The following is a 10,491-nucleotide window of genomic DNA, read 5'->3' as shown; positions in this document are numbered from 1 at the left end:
ACTTTTCATAATGATCAAACACCTGGACATAACCTGAGCGCCCATGATCAGTAGATTGAAAAATAAATTGTGGCGTAGTCACATAATGGAAAACTCTGTAATAATGAGGAAATAATCTATAGCCAAACTCGACAATATGGGTCAATCTCAAAAACAATGTTGAGCTAAAGAAGCCAGATACTAAAGAGGATCTACCATGAGATTCCACTTACATAAAGTACAAAAACAGACCAAATTAATCTACGCTTTTAGAAGTCAGGATAATGGTTACCATTGCGGGAAGATAGTGATTGAAAGGAGGTGTGAGGGTGGTTACTGAGGTGCCGGAAATAATGTTTCATAAATTGAATTCTAGGTGTTCAGCTTGTGAAAATCAGTCACGCTATCCTCTTATGTTTGTGTACTTGATTTTTGTTTGTATATTTCAGTAAAAAGGTAATAAAATACTGATGATTGGGTTGAAAAATACCATTAAGAAAATCAATAGTTAAGATACAAATTGGGAGAAAATATTTGTAAACATATCTGACAAAAGACTGATATCCAAGATATAAAATAACTTCTATAACTTGGCAATAAAGACAAGCAACCTAATTAAAACAAAATGGGCAAGAGATTTGAACAGACACTTCCCAAAAGGAGATATACAAATAGCCAATAAACACATGAAAATGTGCTCAAAATCATGCTACTTCAAACCAAATGAAACCGCACTGTGAGACTATTACACACCCATAAGGGTGGCTACAATTTAAAAGGACTATTAATACTGAATATTGGGAAGAATGTGGAGCAACTGGAAATCTCATACACAGTTGATGGGAAAGGTCTGGCAGTTTCTTAAAACATAATATACGCCTACCCTACCACTTTTCTCACTTCTAGTGTTCATCCAAGAGAAATGAAAACATTTGTCCACAGAAAGATTTGTACAAGAATGTTCATAGAAGCTTTACTCATAATAACTCCAAAATGGAAACCACCCAAACGTCTAATAAGAAAATGGATAAACTGTAGTTTATATGAAGAACACTCCTCAGCAATAAAAAGGAGCAGATTACTCACGCACATGACATGGATAAATATGGAAAATGTGCATTGCGTGAAAGAAGGCTAACCAATTCCATTTCTATGAAGTTCTAGAACAGGCAAATCTCACCTATGGTGGGGGCAAAAATCCAGTAAAGTGAGTGGATCTGGGAGGGAACAGGGTGAGAACTGGCAGGAAAGGAGCGTAATGGAACTTTCTGGAGCGACGGTGATGTTCTATATCTTGATAGGGGTTCGGGTTACACAGGTGTATGCAGCTATCAAAACTCAACAAATGTACACTTAAGATTTTTTGCAGTTCATTGTAATGTAATTTTATACAGAAAGGAAAAACTCCCAAATATTGATAATGTGCATGCTGAAGTATTTAGAGAGAAGTGAATAGGTGTCTTCAATTTATTTGGAAATACATTGAAAAATTAGGACGCATTGATGATGGATGGAAGGGTGATAGATGAGACAGTAATAATGTTAATGGGAGAACTGAGGTGGGTGTTCATTGTAAAATTTTTTCTATTTTTCTGTATGTATGAATTTTTTTAATAATAAAATGTTGGGAGAAACAAAATGTCCTAATGAAGTCCCTTCAGAGAAGTACTAGATTTTGTTTAAAATATACCAGTGGTAGACATTTAATGTCAAAGATGGTATTTAAATGTCAAAGAAGAAGATTATTGGTCTGTCTTATTTAACCCTGCTAGCTAAAGATGGCATAGTCCATACTGAATAGGAAATTAGTGACAAATGAAATAGCAAACTAAACTATTAATGGAAAACATAGTATTAATATGTAGGTCCTACCCCCAAAATTCTGATCGTTCATCTAGGCTATAGTTGGGAATCAGGCTTTTTATTAATTATTTATTTTTATTTTAAAAATTGATTTGAGAGAGACAGAGATGGACTTGTTGCTCCACTTATTTATGCATTCATTGGTTGACTCCTGTATGTGCCCTGACATAGGATCCAACCTGCCACCCTGAAACCCCTGCACATTGGCATGAGGCTCCAACACACTGAGCTACCTGGCCAGGGCAGGAATCAGGATTGTTTTTTTTAATCCTCACCAGAGGATATTTTTTCCATTGCTTTTCAGAGACAGTGGAAGGGAGAGAGAGAGAGAAAAACATCGATGTGAGAGAGACACATCGATTGGTTGCCTCTCACACATGCCAAGGCTGGGGCCTGGGGCCAAGCCTGCAACTGAGGGACATGGCCTTGGTCAGAATCGAACCTGGGACCCGTCAGTCCACAGGCTGATGCTGTAACCACTGAGCCAAACCAGCTAGGATGGGAATCAGAATTTTTAAAACTTCTCTAAGTAATCGTAACGTGCATCCAAGATTGAAAACCACTGCTTGAAGGCCAATGTTTTGGCTTAGCCACAGGGCCCAACATAGTCCTGGCAGATAGTAGGTGCTCAAGAAATGCAACAACTATTAGTTGAATGAATGATTTAATGAAAAAATGGATATAAATGTGCTACAAGCAATGTGTAGATATTGTCCATTAATAATAAATGATGCTAACAATATAAAAAATTAAAACAATAAAATAGGCATCATTGGTATTAAGTTTTAGGATGAGGTGGGAGGCAAAAAGAGAGGCCCTGGAGGTGAAGGGTAGATAAACTGGATTAAAGGTGGGGGCACAAGAGTAAGGAGGTTCATTTCTCTGTTAGGTGCAAGTGGATTTTACTCTGCCTCCCCAGGAACGCTGGAGCTGGGGGTGAAGGAGTTGGCAGGTGCCATGGGGAGCTCCAGCCGGCCCTGTGATGATGGAAGGGGTCTGATATGATCCAAAGCAAGTTGGGGGGAGCTGGTCTTCCTGTAGCACTGTGGTCATTAGGCTTAGATGGGGAGTCAAAGTCCTACTTCCTTCTATCCTGGACACAATTCAGTCCATAGCACAATATGACCCAGAAAATCCACTCCTAAGTATATATCTAAAAAACCTGAAAACACATGCAGACATATGTATGCAAATGTTCATCGCAACATTATTCACAATAGTTAAAAGGTGGAAACAACCCAAGTGTCTACCAACAGCAGATGAACGGATAAACATGTGACATATTCATACAGTGGAATATTATTCATTCATAAGAAGGAATGAAGTACTGATACATGCTACAACACAGATGAACCTTGAGAACATGCTAAGTGAAATAAGCCAGTCACAAAAGGACATATTGTTGACTCTACTTATATGAGGTATATAGAATAGACAAATTTATGGAGACAGACGTAGGTTAGCAGTTACCAAGGCCTGGGTAAGGGGCATAATTGGGAGTAAATATTACATAATGATTACAGAGTTTCTGCTCAGGGTGATGAAAAAGTTTTGGAAATAGTGGTTATGGTCGCAAAACATTATGAGTAATAATGGCAGTGAATTATACACTTAAAATGGCAAATTTTACAGTATATCTATTTTATCACAAACAAAGGAATGAAGTACTGATACATCCTGTTGTGAACAAAAAGAGATCACCTTGGCAATCCTGACAAACTCAATAACAGGGTAACAGGATGTTTTGATCATAAAAAAAAATTCCTCACTGAGAGTTATGGTGGGAGGTCACGTCCTAAGGCCTATACGATAGATTAATCTGAACCCTGAGCAAGCCCTGTCCACTGTTTTTGTGCATCTGTAACAACATACTTAAAATGTCAGAACGATCTCTTCTCCAGATCTCCAGCGATAATCGCCTGGTATGTGACAGGACAACCCCAGTTCTTCATTATAATCTTTCACCTGCATGCCTGGACTATCCTGCACCCACCAATTTGAAAGAAACATGTATCTCCCCATTTTGCTTCCTATCCAATCCTAGAGATTTCCCTGGTTTGCTTTCTCTCACCCCCTTAATCTGCCACCAAGGGATTTTATGTAACTTTTCTTATGTCTGCTCCTTTGATAGTATAAAATAAACTGCAAAACTGCTATTTCCTCGAGCATTATCTCAAGCCCTCGAGATTTTGCTTCGAGGACTAGCCCCTAAAACGCTGGCTCATAATAAACTCTTTAAATCTTCCTTTAGGTTTGGAAAGTCTTTCATCAATATTACAGCTTGGATAAACCCCCCAAACATTTTGCTAACTAGTGACAGAAGCCTCACACAAAAGGCCATATAGTGTATGATTTCTATGAAATATCCAGAACCCGTAAGTCCAGAGGAACAGAAAGCAGGTTGGTGGCTGCCTGGGGAGGAGGGAAGGGGAAAGGGGTAGTGGTTGTTTAATGGGTACAGGTGTTCTGGACTGATGGAAAACCTTGAAACTGGAGAGAGGTGGTTTTTGCACATAGTAATGCACTACATGCCACTAGATTGTGCGCTTTAAAATGGACAATTATATGTTTTACCTCAATTAAAATAAAATTTAATCCAGCCCTGGTCCGTGTGGCTCAGTGGTTGAGCGTCGACCCATGGACCAGGAGGTCGCGGTTCCATTCCCGGTCAGGGCACATGCCCAGGTTGTGAGCTCGATTCCCGGCAGGGGGCGTGCAGGAGGCAGCCGATCAATGTTTCACTCACATGGATGTTTCTCTCCCTCTCCCTTCCTCTCTCTCTCTCTAAAAAGAAAAAATCTAATCCAGTAATTTCACTTCTGGGTACTTTCCCAAAGAAAACGAAAACACTAATTTGAAAAAATATCTGCATCCCTACGTTCATTGAGGCGTATTTACAACAGCCAAGACATGAAAATACCTAAATGTTCATCCAGAGATGAACACATAAAGAAAATGTGTGCATATACAAAATAAAATAGTATGCAGCCGTAAAAGAGGAGGAAATGCTGCCATTTGCACCAACATGAATGGACCTTGAGGGCACTATGCTAAGTGATGTAAGTTAGACAAAGATAAATACCATGACCTCAATTATACGTGGAATCTAAAAAAACAAGCAGAACAAAACCCCCCAAAGCTCATAGATACAGAGAACAGATTGGTGGTTGCCTGAGGGAGGGAGTGGGGGGGTGAGCAAAATGGGTGAAGGGGGCCAAAAGGAACAGATTTCCAGTTAAAAAATAAATAAGTTGACCACGCCTCCTCGAAGTCCTAGCCACCCATTTTGAAACTGTCCCGGGGCCCAGCCACCTCTTTGGCTCGCCGTGGATCACAACTGCTCCTGTGCCACCGGTGGCTCCTGCACCTGTGCCAGCTCCTGCAAATGCAAAGGCTGCAAATGCATCTCCCACAAGATGAGCTGCCGCTCCCGCTGCCCCGTGGGCTGTGCCAGGTGTGCCCAGGGCTCCGCCTGCGGAGACGTCCAAGCGCAGCTGCCGTGGCGATGTTGGGAGAGCCTGCTCCCAGATGTAAATACAGCAACAGGAACAAACCTGCATTTTTTGGGTACAACTCTGCCCCATTTGCTACATTCCTTTTTTTTCTATAAAATACATGGATAATTAAAAATGGTTGACTTTAAAAATAATGAATAAGTAAATAAGCCATGGGGATGTAATGGTGACTACAGTTAATGATGCTGTACTGCTGCCCGGCCGGTGTTGCTCAGTGGTTGAGCGTCGGCCTATGCATCAAGAGGTCATCGGTTTGATTCCCAGTCAGGGCACATACCTTGGCTGCGGGTTTGACTGGTCTGGATACTCTAGGGAAGGCAAGTGATTGATGTTTCTTTCTCATATGGATGTTTCTCTCGCTCCCTTCCACACTCTCTGAAAAACAATGGAAAAAATATCCTCAGGTGAGGATTTAAAAAGAAAATTCTGGCAACCCCACCTGCATAGCCGCTCCCCAACTCTGTGCCTAGTCATCCCCTGGCCCACAGTCTGGGACCTCTGTCGGGAAATATGGAGAAAGAGTCAATTCTCAGTTGCTATGCAAAAGATAACATTCCTATCAGATGGGAACACGGCCCATGATCCAACCACAGCCCCTAAAAACTCTTCTCTGGGTTCTCAGGGGCTGCTGGGAAATGGGTCTCTTCCTTAATTCAGTGATCTTTGGGCTCATTCATTTATTAGGTACCTACTATATATCAAATAAGGTCCTGGCCCCCAGGCTGCACAAAACCTGTGTGGCCGAGGAGATGGGAACGGAAACAAACTATAATGATGTGCAACATTTTCCCTGGGTGTCTATACTAAGTGGAAGATGAAATAAGTCAGAGAAAAACAAGTACCCTATAATTTCACTTATATGTGGGATCTAAAAAACAAAATAAACGAACAAACAAAACAGAAACAAACTCATAGATACAGAGAAGAAACAGATGGTTGCCAGATGGGAGGAAGGTAGAGGGCCTGTGTGAAAAAGGTGAAGAGATTAAATACAACTGGTTGTTACAAAACAGTCATGGGATGTGAAGTACAGCACTGGGAATATAATCAATAATATTGTAATAACCATGTATGGTGCCAGGTGGGTACTAGACTTATCAGTGGACCACTTTGTAAGTTATATAAATGTCTAACCACTATGTTGTATACCTGAAACTAATATAATATTGAATATCAAGTGTAATTGGAAAAAAAAGAGATGGAATTAAATATGCCTGGGGGGAGAGAGACAGCTTCTGAGTGGTGAGGAGGAGGGAAGGGGAGGGGAGGAGGGGAAGGAAGGGGGGGAGTTCCTGACAGGGGAAGGGCATCCTAAGATTAAAACCATCTGGAACAATTGGCCACTGCACGTGGCTCTTGGGACATGGGGGTGAGGTAGGCAGAGGATGAGCCAAGAGCAGCTGATGGGCCAGACTGCGAAGGACAGGTGAAGAATTTGGGCCACAGCTTGCAGGCCACAGGGGATGATTACAGCAGGTTTCGTGATCTGAGGTGGCCCTCAGGGGCTCTGGGAATGCCTTGAAGTTGTGTATAAAATTGTACGTGCAGCCCCGGCCAGGTGGCTCAGTTGGTCCCATACGCCAAAAAAAAACGTTGCGGGGTTGATTCCCGGTCAGAGCACATACCTAGGTTGTGGGTTCGATCCCCAGTCGGGGCACGTACAGGAGGCACTCGATGGATGTTTCTCTCTCACATTGATATTTCTCTTTCTCTCCCTTCCTCTCTGTCTGAAGTCAATAATAACATATCATCTGGTGAGGATTTTTAAAAAATTACATGTGCATTTTTCTGGGGATGGTCCTCAGCTGCCATCACATTCTCAAAGGGGTCTGTGTCCCAAAACGGTTAAGAAGTTAGTTGTTAGCCGCGCTGATTATTGTTGATTTCCCCCAGCGGCCTGGGTTCCAGCCAGGCCCAGTGCCTCTCCACTCCACACACAGCACTGCCTGACCCCCTGATCTCCACCTGCTGCTCTCACACCTCCCCACTCATGGCTTCCAGGAGCCGTCCCAGCAGCCCCTTACCACCTGGGCCACCTCTGAGTTAGTCACTGTTGTTTGGCTCCCATGTTTGAGGCTTTGGGTTTTCTCTCCATAGAGGACCATTCCTATTGCCTCCTATGCCTAACCTGCTGGTCTTGTTCTACCCCTTTCTTCTCCTGAAACAGCTCTCAAATGTCACAGATGAGTGATGAAAGTCACCTTAGGGTACTGTCTCTTCCTCCCCCTCCTCCTCCCCATCAGCTTCTGAAAAGCAATTCTCTCTTGACCTCCCTGACATTGCACCCGCAGGTCTGAAGTCTCCTCCTACTTCTGAGATCACTGCTTTTCCGTTTATCTTTCTGGCTTTTCTGTGTTTTTTCCTTACCTTAAATATTGTGAGTTTTAAAAAACAGGTAATGCATGCACATGGGGAAAGTCAAACAGCACAAAAGAACATATAGTGAAAGTTACTTTTCACTCTCCTGATTTTCAATTACCTAAAATTTCTCCCTAAGGGCAACCGTTATTACCTCCCTTTGAAATCCTTCCAGAACTGTGAGTCCCATACAGTAGCCACTATTTATATGTGACTATTGAGCACTGAAAATGTGGTAAGTTTGAACTGAGATATGTTGTAAGTGTAAGATACATACTAGATTTCAAAGACTTAGGACAAAACCAAAAAAGAATATAAACTATCTCATTAATACTTTTTAAATATACAATTATAACAGTTAAGCTGGAAAAATAATTTTAAAATAATGATTAAATGTTAATACTATTTTTGGGTTAAGTAAAATATTTTAAAATTAACTTCACCTTTTTCTTTAATTACCTGGCTTACATTTGTGACTAACATTATAATTTACTAGACAGCATTATTGTAGAGCTGGACTTTGTTTATAAGCATATATGTATTCCTTTAAAAACACAACACACAAATAGCATAGTATGCAGACTTCTGTACATTTCTTTTTCTTTTTAATATGTTTTCATTGACTTCAGAGAGAGAGAGAGACAGAAACATCAATGATGGGAGAGTCGTTGATTGGCTGTCTCTTGCACACCCCCTTGGGGACTGAGCCCGAAATTGGGCATGTGCCCTGACCAGGAATCAACCGTGACCTCCTGGTCCATGGGCCGAGTCTCAACCACTGAGCCACGCCAGCCGGGCTCTGTACATTTCTTTTCATACTCAACCCTCTTTCTCAGAGATCGTATCATATCACTTTATCTAAGCCTGCCTCATTCTTTGAACTGTCTGCATAGCGTTTACATAGCCAGCCCTCCAGGGATGAGTGTTTCAGTCCTTTCTAATCTTCTACTTGCTGAAACACAGGGCATCAGTGTGTATCCTTGAACCTACACCTTCGGGCATGTGGGCAAGGCTATCTGTACCATGAATTCCTAAAAGCTGATTCACTAGGCGTGGGTGTTCTTACAGCACTGCTGATGGCTTATCTCTTTGTGTCCTGCAGTGCTCCGGACAGTAAATTGTGGATTATTTGTTGAAAAGAAATCTCAGATGTGGAGAAGTTCTGAGCTGAAAGGGCCTCAGAGTTCACTGTTTATTTATTTCACATTTTCTGAACTCCCATGGGTCTATAATAAGTTCAGAGACGAGCAGATGGGGTCTCTGTCCTTGAGGAGCACGGAGTAGAATAAGGGACAGGCGTGCGAACAAATGATTAAAGTCGGGTGCTATAATGAGGGTGCATGTGTCACTCAGTAGGAGCATTTTATGGATAATGAAACTGAAGTCCACAAGCTGAAGTGACTGTACTGTGGTCACTGGTGTGGATCTTTCTACCTTTAGAATATAAGCTTTTGAGAGTCAGGATCTAGCTTATGTTTTACATCTGTCGTGAGCTTGAGCTCCCCTCCTTCTGAAGCCAAGGTACAGTAACGGAACACAAAACAGTCATTGATCCTAACAAGCCTTGAGGTAAGTCACCGCCACCTGACATCAGTGTTCCGCACACCGCGACCCCAACCGCTGGGCCCACATCGGCTGCACTCACCTGGCCCCGAGCCATCAGTGCTGCTTGGGGAGGTGTGACCAGGGAGCAGGGAGTGTCCTGGGCAGACTGCATACTGGCTGGTTAAGGGTTCGTCTTCTGGATCCAGAATCCTGGCTCAGAAGCCAGCTCTGCCACTATTACCTGCGTGAGCTTGATCAATGTGTTTCATCTCAGCAGTCTCATCTGAATGAGTCCTAATGCTTGTTCCTACCTCAGAGAGCTTGAGCAATGACAGGACAAATGCATAAAATGCTTAGGCTGGTACTCGGCCCACTGTAAGTGCCCAGAGATGAAGGCTGTGTTCGTGGGGCTGGGCCCATTATGTTATACAGAATCTTAGAATCAGGCCCTGGAGCCTGTGAGTACCTCTTTTGTTAGATTGTCCTTTTCTTTTTTTTCTTTTTTTAAATATATCTTTATTGATTTCAGAGAGAGGAAAGGCGAGGGAGAGAGAGAGCTAGAAACATCAATGATGAGAGAGTCATTGATCGGCCGCAGCCTGCAACCCGGGCACGTGCCCTGACCAGGAATTGAACCCCGATCGCCTGGATCCTAGGTCGACGCTCAACCACTGAGCCACGCCTGGCCGGGCTAGATTGTCCTTTTCTTTGTCTTTTTTTAATATGTTATTTAATTGATTTTTTTAGAGAGAGAGGGAGAGGGAAAGAGAGAAATATCAATATGAGAGAGAAACATCGATGGGCTGCCTCCTGCATGCCCCCTACTGGGGATCAAGCCCGAAACCGGGGCACGTGCTCTGACGGAGAATAGAACTGGTGACTTCTTGGTGCATGGGAAGACGCTCAACCACTGAGCTGCACCGGCCAGGGCTATTGTCCTTATTTTCTATGCTCTTGTCTATCAAGCACATTTTAGTCAGATGGTATAGTCTTACCACAGATTTGGAAAAGCTTTAAAGAATAGCTCATGGTATCAATGGACAAATGTATAAAGAAATTATGATATATCCATATAATGAAATATTTTTCAGCCATAAAAAGAATAAGTACTGACACATGTCACAATGTAGATGAACCTTGTCAATGTTATGCTAAGTGAAAGAAGCCAGACATGTAAGGTCATGTATTGTATTATTCCAATTATGTGAAATATTCATAATAGGTAAGTCCA

Source organism: Miniopterus natalensis, chromosome 1 (genome assembly GCF_054644295.1).
Source record: "Miniopterus natalensis isolate mMinNat1 chromosome 1, mMinNat1.hap1, whole genome shotgun sequence".
Lineage (NCBI taxonomy): Eukaryota > Metazoa > Chordata > Mammalia > Chiroptera > Miniopteridae > Miniopterus > Miniopterus natalensis.
This window is presented reverse-complemented; position numbering follows the sequence as displayed.